This window comes from Nannospalax galili, unplaced genomic scaffold (genome assembly GCF_000622305.1).
Source record: "Nannospalax galili isolate Female #2095 unplaced genomic scaffold, S.galili_v1.0 scaffold1343, whole genome shotgun sequence".
Lineage (NCBI taxonomy): Eukaryota > Metazoa > Chordata > Mammalia > Rodentia > Spalacidae > Nannospalax > Nannospalax galili.
Window position 1 is genome coordinate 325,273 of NW_008350246.1, and position 9,198 is coordinate 334,470.

Below are 9,198 nucleotides of genomic sequence, written 5' to 3' on the forward strand. Positions count from 1 at the left end.
AGGAAAAGAATGGAGGAGGGAGAAGGGAGGGGGAGGAGAGGGGGAGGGAGAGGAGAAGGGAGGAGAGCAGAGGAAGAAGTGGAAGAGAAAGAGGGAGAATGAAAAGCAAGCCAGGCTCACAAGGCCAGCCTTGGAGACCCTTACATGTTCCCAGAGCCTGCCCTACTGGCTTCATGTCCTCTGGTCTCTCTACCACCAACCAAGGACTTATAATCCACAGGCAATTAGGATATTTGTTTTATTTGAAAGTCTCCAAATTATGTTTAAAAATAATTCTGGGTTTCTTTCAAAAGGCAGGTTGGGGAGAAACATCTGGAATAAAGTAAATCGCAGACCACTTACACAGACTAAAAGAGTAGGAAAAAAAAAACCACTGCAAAATGCTATTCTCAACTATGCCAGAAAAGACATGAATGAAGGGAGGGAAGGAATAAACACACTTTCAAATGATTCTAAAAGAGGGTGGAGAAAACCAGAGTGTGGGTGGGTCTTCAAGCCCTTTGCTCCCACATTTTGGAAAGAAAGAAGTTTCATTTCAGTAATTTTGGGTCTTTCTCAAAAAAGTAATTCTTATGTGTGATTCTAAATTATACACTGGAGTCAACAGTTAGGAACAGCATACAAGAGGAGGGAGGGACACGCAAGGCGCCATGGTGTGGGGGAGAGAGGGAAGTCAGGAGAGGAAAGGTGTCCAGAGTTGGGAGGTACTGGGGGAAGGGTGGGGATAATGGGGGCACTGTGACTAGGGAGGGAGGGAGGAGGGAAGCCAGATGGAAGAAAAAAAGAGTGGAGATGAATGAATCTCGGGGGACTAGGAAACCTAGAGGGGGAAGTGTTGCGCCAGAAACCCTATGAGAAATGCACACAGAGTGTCTGAACGTTAGTGCATATGTATACGTGGGAGCTGCTTGGCAGGGAATACAGTGCTAGACAGAAGAGACCTCCTTTAGTGACAAGCATCCTGTACAGCAAAGAAGCTTCTTTTTGCAACAGATGGGGGCTACTGCAGAGTTGCAGGTGCCGGGTCAGTGCTAGATCGAGAGCTATTTGAGACTGATTGCTGTTGGGTAAGGGAGAGTATGACTTACATACAACCACTGGTCAGGCTCAGAGAACGTATGTCTGGGAGATGCCCAGTACTAGGTGACATATCTGCAGTCGAATCTCTACAACTAAGACTCATGGAACATACCAGAATAAGGGGTAGAGAGAGGGCTAATCCACCCCTCATTTCTTACCAGTGAGGCTTCCATGTACATCAGAATGTGATGCACACAGAAGACCACAACTGGCCAAGTTTCGGAGAATGAGAGACTGTAGAGTGTAGGATGGGATTCCTATATGGAACCTCACCCACCCATGGCTCAGGGACCATTACACAAGAGGAGGAGGAAAGATTGTAAGAACCAGGACTGGTTCTTGAACACAGGGAGGTGGAGGCTTCCAGGCCACTGGAGGCTTGCTTATATGAGCCTGTGGCAGTGGTGGCATCGAGTGTGGGACCCATGTCAGCTCAATTAAACAAGGGCCCAAAGGGTAGGTGAGAAATAGGTGGCGGGTCAGCACTAGATCGAGAGCTATTTGAGACTGATTGCTGCTGCTGGGTGAGGGAGAGTATGACTTGCATATGACCACTGGATGGGCTGAATGAACAGGACTCAGCATGTATGGCAGAGTGCACAGGGTTTGGTGGGAGAATAGGGGAAGGCACAAACGGGGGAGGGGGTATGAATTCGAGTGGGAAATGTTGTATGAAATTTTAAAAGCTCAATTGAAAAAAAACATCGATACCTAAATTCTCCCTTTCCCAGCTGGGTTCAGAGTGTGCCTGTAGTACGTGCTCCTGGGGAAGCTGAGCCCAGAAGTTCAAGAGCAGCCTACTCCATACAAGACCCTTCTTCAAAATAAATACTGGGCTATCAAGAGGGCTCAGTGGCTAAAGGCACTTGCCACCAAGCTTGATAACCTGAGCTCTGTCCTTGGAATCCACATGGTGAAAGGAGAAAAACTCTCCCAAGTTAACCTCTGACCTCCATATGCATGCAGTGGCACGCACACAGCCATACATATACATATAAATGCACACACACACATAAAGAAAGAAATGGTTTTTTAAAAGATAGCTTTAAAATAAAATAAGAAATATGGAAACATGATAGCTGAGCATGATGATGCATGCCTGTAATCCCGGCACTTGGGAGATGGAGGCAGGAGGATCAGAAGCTCAAGGTCATCCTCAGCTACTTAGCAAGTTTGTGGCCAGCTCAGGCTACTTGAGACCCTGCCTCAAAAAAGAAAAGAGAAAAAAATTAATAAATTTCCCTTTTGCTATAGAATGAATAGACACTCTACCCTGCCTTGAATTCACTATGTAACCAAAGATGACCTTGAACTTCTGATCCTCCTGCTTCCACCTCCTGAGAACTGCAATTACAGGCATGTGCCACTACACCCAATTTATTCCAGTTTATATGGTGCTGGGAATGGAACGCAGGGCTTTAGGCAAGCACTCTACCAACTGAGCCACATACCTTGCCCCCTACTCTGTTCTTTATACTCCAACCTGGGCAATGCATTTCTGACAGACATGGTTCTCAACAGTAGCTCTGGGGTCTACGTGTTCTAAGTCCTGAACTACAAAGCACTAACATCTGCAAGAACTCTTTCCAAAAGGTCTGAAGAAAGCTCCTAATGCATGCATGCAGTTCCCGTGTAAACCCATTCATCTCAGGGAATGAAGCTCCTGTGCCCACTGGCTGTGACTTCAAGCATTTCTTAACCCTGGGTCCTTAAATCCTCTTTAATTGAGTGGAACCTCCCTCATGGGACAAGGAAGGCAGGCAAGAGAAACATAGAGAAATAAGCAATCAATAAACACCAGGTATCTTTATTGTTCAAATTAAAACTGTTAAATAGCTTCCAAGAAAAGGAATTTAGTGCTGAAATAAAGTACCAAGTCTGAGCTGAGGAGATGGTTGAGTCTGTAAAAGCACTTGGCACTTGTCTTTACAAAATTAAATCCCTAGATACCATGTAAAAAGCAGGTGTAGTGCTGCCTGCTTATAATCAGCCCCAGTAAGAGACAGATGCATTCCTAGAAACTTGTGGGCCACATAAACTGGTCTACGTGGCTAAGTTCACCCCATCTCAAACAGAAGGCGGAAGGTGCCTGGGACTAAGGTGCCCTTCACAGGCACATACCCATATGTGTATATACATATATACAGACACACACTCACTCACTCACACACATTAAAGTACCAAAGCCGGGGTTTAGATAATTGCCTTTTTGATTGTTTGTTGGGGGGGAGCACTATGACTAGAACCCAGGGTCATGAGCATCTCAGACACAAGTCAGACAGGTGTTCTATCACTGAGCTATGTCCCTAGTCCTCTTTTTTTTTTCTTTTTAACTTTTTTACACTTTGACAGTGTCTTACTACATTCCTAGCTTTGAATTCACTCTGTATCTCAGGTAGCTTATGAATCTGTGAGCCTTTTGCATCAGCTTCCTGAGTAACTGGGATTACAGGCTCTATGCTACCAAGCCCAGTTTACATTCATTTTCTTAATCCAATACACTTATTTCCATTTTACTTCCTAAGTTAAGGCTAAAGACAGAGACAGACACACAGATAAAGACCCCTGTCCACTGCCCTCAAGAGGTGTCAAAGTGGGGCCTAGGTACACGTGTACATGCTCAACAAAGGGTAGCCTTGTATTTGGAGTTCACAAACTACAGTTGTCCCTAGCTGGTCTTGAACTCAATATACAGCCAAAGATGACCTTGAACTTTTGATCCTCTTGTCCCCAATTCCTGAATGTTGGGATTACAGGTTTATGCCACCATACCTGTTTATGCAATGCTATGGATGGGACACAGGACTTGTGTGTATGCTAGGCAAGCACTCTGCCAATTCAGCTATGTCCCCAGCCCTGAACTATAATTTTTTAAAGGAATATTAATAGACCTTTCTGAAGACTTGACTCCCTTAACATAGGTATTAGTGGTGTGCTCTAACTAAAGTTTACTCTCTATTCTGTTCCCCTCTATCCCTCTCAGTTTCCTTAATCAGCCAAGTGCCTCGTGTCCTGTTTTCATTCACAGTCTCTACTTCCTACTCCTCCTTTGCTCCATGATGTCTGGTTTCCACCACACTTTCTCCCTTAAAACCATCTGGCCGGGCCAGGGAGATGGCTTAGGAGATAAAGGTACTTACCTTGAAAGCTTCTCGATCCAAGTTTGATTCCCAGAACACATGTGGAGGAGGAGAGGACCAGTTCCATAGAGTTGTCCTCTGACACCCAGATATACCCACCCCAAATAACAAAAAGAATTAAAAACATCTGGCCGAGATTATGAGTGGATATGAGGCTCCCCCAAACCCTTGCACGGGTTCCTACCCACTGCTCACTGGATGTAATGGTTAATATTTATTGCCACCTGCCAGGATCTAAAATCACCTAGGAAACAAGCCTCCACACACATTAGTGAGGGATTATCTGAACTAGGTTAGTTTCTGGGCATACCAGTGAGGGAGTTTCTAGATGGGGTTAACTTCCCTAGTAGGAAGACTTACTTTAAATGTCAGCAGCACCATTGCCTGGGTCAGTGTCTTGGGCTGCATAAAAAGGAGAAAGCTACCTGAGCACCAGAATTCAATGCTCTACTTCCTGGTTATGGATGCAATATGACCAGCTGCTTCAAGGTCCTGTTGCCTCCAGTTGCCCACCATGATGGACTGCACCTCAAACTGTGGACAGGATAAACTCTTCCTCCTTAAGTTGCTTTTTGTTTGCTTGTTTGTTTTTGATACAGGATCTCCCTATAGCCCTGGCTGGCCTCAAACTCACTATGTAGACCACACAGACTGGCCTGCCTCCACCTCCCAAGTCCTGGGATTAAAAGCATGCACCAGCCGGGCATGGTGTCGCACGTCTTTAATCCTAGCACTTGGGAGGCAGAAGCAGGAGGCTAGCTGGTCTACATAGCGAGCTCAGGCCAGCTCGGGCTATAGGGAGACCCTGTCTCAAAAGACCAAGAGAAAAAGAAAAAAAGAAAAAAGCATGTACCACCATAGCCACTATGAAGCTGCTTTTGTCAGAATGTGTTTTAAATTAGCCAGATCTCCGTGAGGTCGAGGCTAGCTGGTCTACATAGCGAGCTCAGGCCAGCTCGGGCTATAGGGAGACCCTGTCTCAAAAGACCAAGAGAAAAAGAAAAAAAGAAAAAAGCATGTACCACCATAGCCACTATGAAGCTGCTTTTGTCAGAATGTGTTTTAAATTAGCAACAGGAAAAGTATCTAACATACGCAAGTATGGTGAACCCCTCCATAGTCCCAGGAGGCTCCCTTCCCTTGGGGCCTGGTCCATCACATTCCCTTTGCTTTCTCCTGAGTCCTCTGATTGCACAGTCTCTAGCTGGTCCACTTCATAACCTATTTTCCTATGTTGGAGTTAATGCCACAGGGTTCTTTCCTTCACTGTATCACCTTCTGTATGGGAGATGAGTTCTAGAACCTTCCACAGATGCTTGAAACCACAGGTAGTACTGAACCCAGGATATACTAAGGGGTTTTTTTTTCTTTTCCTGATGCATTCAAACATATGATAACATTTAATTTATACATTAGGGGCAGGGAGATAGCTCAATTGGTAAAGAGCTTTCCATACAAGTATGAGGTCCTGATCCCCAGAACCCACATAAAAGAAACCAAGTATAATGGCATGTGCTTATAATCCTAGCACTGGGGAGGCAGAGACAGGCAAATCCTTGGGGCTCCATGACTAGCCAGCCTCACTAGTTGTTGAGTACCAGGTCCCAGCAAAAGACTCAGTCTCAAAAAAACAAAACTAAGTTGGATACCGCCTGAAGAACAACACCTGAAGTTCAACCTGAACTCTGCCTCCACACATGCTTGCACACATGTGCACATGCACCTGCATACACACAGACACACCCCTGTAAAACATACACATGTACACACAGAAAATAAAAATAAATTAAGCACAGTAGGAGATTACTGATAACGATAACATAGTAGAACAACTACACAGCATATTATAGTAAAGGTCATGTGAGTACATGGTCTCCCTCAAAATATCTTATTGTATGATTACTTTTTTATTTAAATGAAGTGTGGCATAGCTTCTCTTTTGTAGTTACATTGCCAATTTCACTGTCCCTATACCTTGGGCCATTATTAAGGAACAGGAATAAAAGGCATTAGTCACTGAGTCATCTACTAAGTGACTAACAGGCAGGTAGTATATACAGTGTGAATACTCTGGGCACAGTGGTGAGTCACACTCCAGATGGGATGGAACAGGACTACAATATTTCATTTGCTACTTGTTGTGGAGTGTTATTTAAAACTTGGGCTAGCAAGGTGGCTTAACTGGTAAGGTCATGTAAAGCTAAATTCTCTCCTAGGAGGCCTGTGTCCACACTCTTTCAGCCCCCAGGCCCCATTCTGTCCCTATGCCTGACTGACAAGACAAAACCAAAACAATGCATTCTATTCAGGTTTTTGTGTAAAGTTTATGATGTCCGGAAGAGTTACTTACAAAGGCATGCACCCCCGGGCTTTTTCCTTACATTTTGATGACCAAGATGGTGACTCCCCCAACCTTTCCTCCGTGCCTGTCCTTAGACCTGCCCCTCATGCAATTGAAGCTGACCAATTAGGTGGGAGGGGTGACTGTCTCTCCCTCTGTCTAGGGAGTCTCTTAGGGTTTAGATATTCAGCTGTTACTGGTTCCCTTCGGAGGACACGCCTATCCAACAGTGCATCTGCTACCAAGTCTGATGATCTAAATTCAATCTCCAGGACCCACATGGTGGAAGGCAAGAACTGATGCCTGCAGGCTGTCCTTGCATGTGCCATGGTGCTACACAGAGAGAGGGAGAGAGGGAGAGAGGGAAAGAGAGAGAGAGAGAGAGAGAGAGAGAAATAATAAATTTAATTAAAAAATTTTTAAGTCTTATGATTAGGGCTGGGGATGTGGCTCAGTTGGTAAGATGTTTTCTTAGCATGCAAGAAGTGCTGGATTCTGTTCCTGTCACCACATAAACCTTGTGTGGTATTCTTATAATCCCAGCACTCAGGAGGTAGAAGCAAGAGTATTAGAAATTCAAGGTCATATTCAGCTACATGGTAAGTTCAAGGCCAGTCTGGGCTACATGAGATCTTACCTCAAAAATAAATAACCTAGTATTTCTTTTCATTTACACTTAAATTTTCAGAACATAATGAATAAGTGAAATTATAGAAAACAAAGTACAGAAAAGAAAACCACAGATATGGGATGAACAAGACTTCCTTTCTCCTCTCTCCACACAACATCCTTACAACCTGAGCTGCCATTTCAGATCTCTAACTCCAGTCAAGCTGGAGACATGAGCCATAGACCTACATGTTTAGTTAACTTTCGGATGGTTCTATCTAAAATCCCACAGGCATCTCAAGCTCAGCTTCTTCTGAACTGAACTCACATCGTCTTTCAAGCTTAGTCCTTTTTATTGTGTGCTTCCTGATTTTTACTGACTTGCCCATTCACCAATCACTTGGCCACTCCTGGACCCCACCAGTTTAGTGAATGGAAGGAGCCAGACTGCTTCTATTTACTCAATCCCTCCAGCTTTTCAGCTCTCTTTTATCCCACCATTCCCACACAGGCTCAAACACTTGCCACAATTCTGGGCTATTCAAGGATTTGAAACTGGCCTCCACCTTTATGTTTTCCCTACCACCCACCAATATATGGTCCACCATAATCAGGTGGTATTTGTAAAATAAACAGACCATCATCCCTCCCTTCCTGAAAAGCTTCCCATGACTCATCTCTGCTGCCAGCATAAACCTTATGGCATACAAATGTTAAGGTGGCCCCTTTCTCCAGCCTCACTCCATGACAGGGTCTCACATCTTTTTACCTCCCAAAGCTTGAGATGATTACATTTTATAAAGCACTCTTTGAATAATTGATTTACTTCTTGTTGTTTGGGTGTGAAATGTCCCCGAAAAGCTATTGTATTTAAACACTTGATCCCCAGCTAGAGGCAGTATTTCAGAAAGTTACGGAACATTTGTGAGGTGGAGCCTCACTGGAGGAAATGGGTCATTGGGGGAGGGCCTTAAGAGTTGTTAGCTCTGTCCCCACTTCCTGCCCCTTCTCTGCTTTCTGTCGGTGGACACAATATGATCAGCTGCCTGGGGCTCCTTCCACTGTGTTCCCTGACATAATGAACTGTATCTTTTCTGAAATCATGAGCCAAAATAAACCCTTCTTTCCTTAAATTGCTTCTTAGTAGGTATTTGGTCACAGCATGGAGAAAAGAAATACATTACTTATTTTACTTATACAATCAATTGGCTGAGATAAAATGACAGAAGAAGAAAGCAAAAGAAGAATCTTATGCCCAACACAGAACAAGGGCAAAAGAATTTCTTAAGGCTTGAAGGAATGCCTTAATGGATAAGAGTACTGGCTACTGTTGCAGAGGACCTGGGTTCAATACCCAGAACCCACATGGTGCCTCATGACTGTCTGTAACTCTAGTTCCAAGGAATCTGATGCCCTGTTCTAGACTCTGCCAGCATTAGACACACATATGGTATATATACATACACAGAAAAAATGCCCATATACATAAAATGGGAAAAAAATGAATCTCCAAATACCAGAATCTCTTGCATTGTCTCAAGCCTCCACCACAGTTTTCCCACTTAAGGTGCCCCCATTGACTATGGTGGAGGGGTGAGACAATGTGAGAGATAAATAATGCCTAGCTAGTTTTGAAAACTAGAGGGAACCATATTACTCCTACAACATCCTAACAAATTATACATAGCAGATCAAGAAACATATGTCAAGGTAAGGTTTATCTGAGAACAATTGGTCTTTGCCCAAGATTTATCTACATGACACACAGTAATTAAAAGTACCAGACTGGTGGAACTAACCTTCTTGGATGTTTAACATACATACTTTGAGGCCTATAATAATTTGGTCAGAGGGACATAAAGGACAGTTTTTGCTCCTTGCCCTCCTAGGTCAACTAGTTTCATGTCCTGTAATGGTGGTGGGTCATCTGGCCCCTTAATCAAGGAGACTGAGGAGACCCCACCAGACGGACTTGAGCCCATGTCCAGTCTACAAAGAGGAGGGTCAACATAGAGGAATCACTTCCTC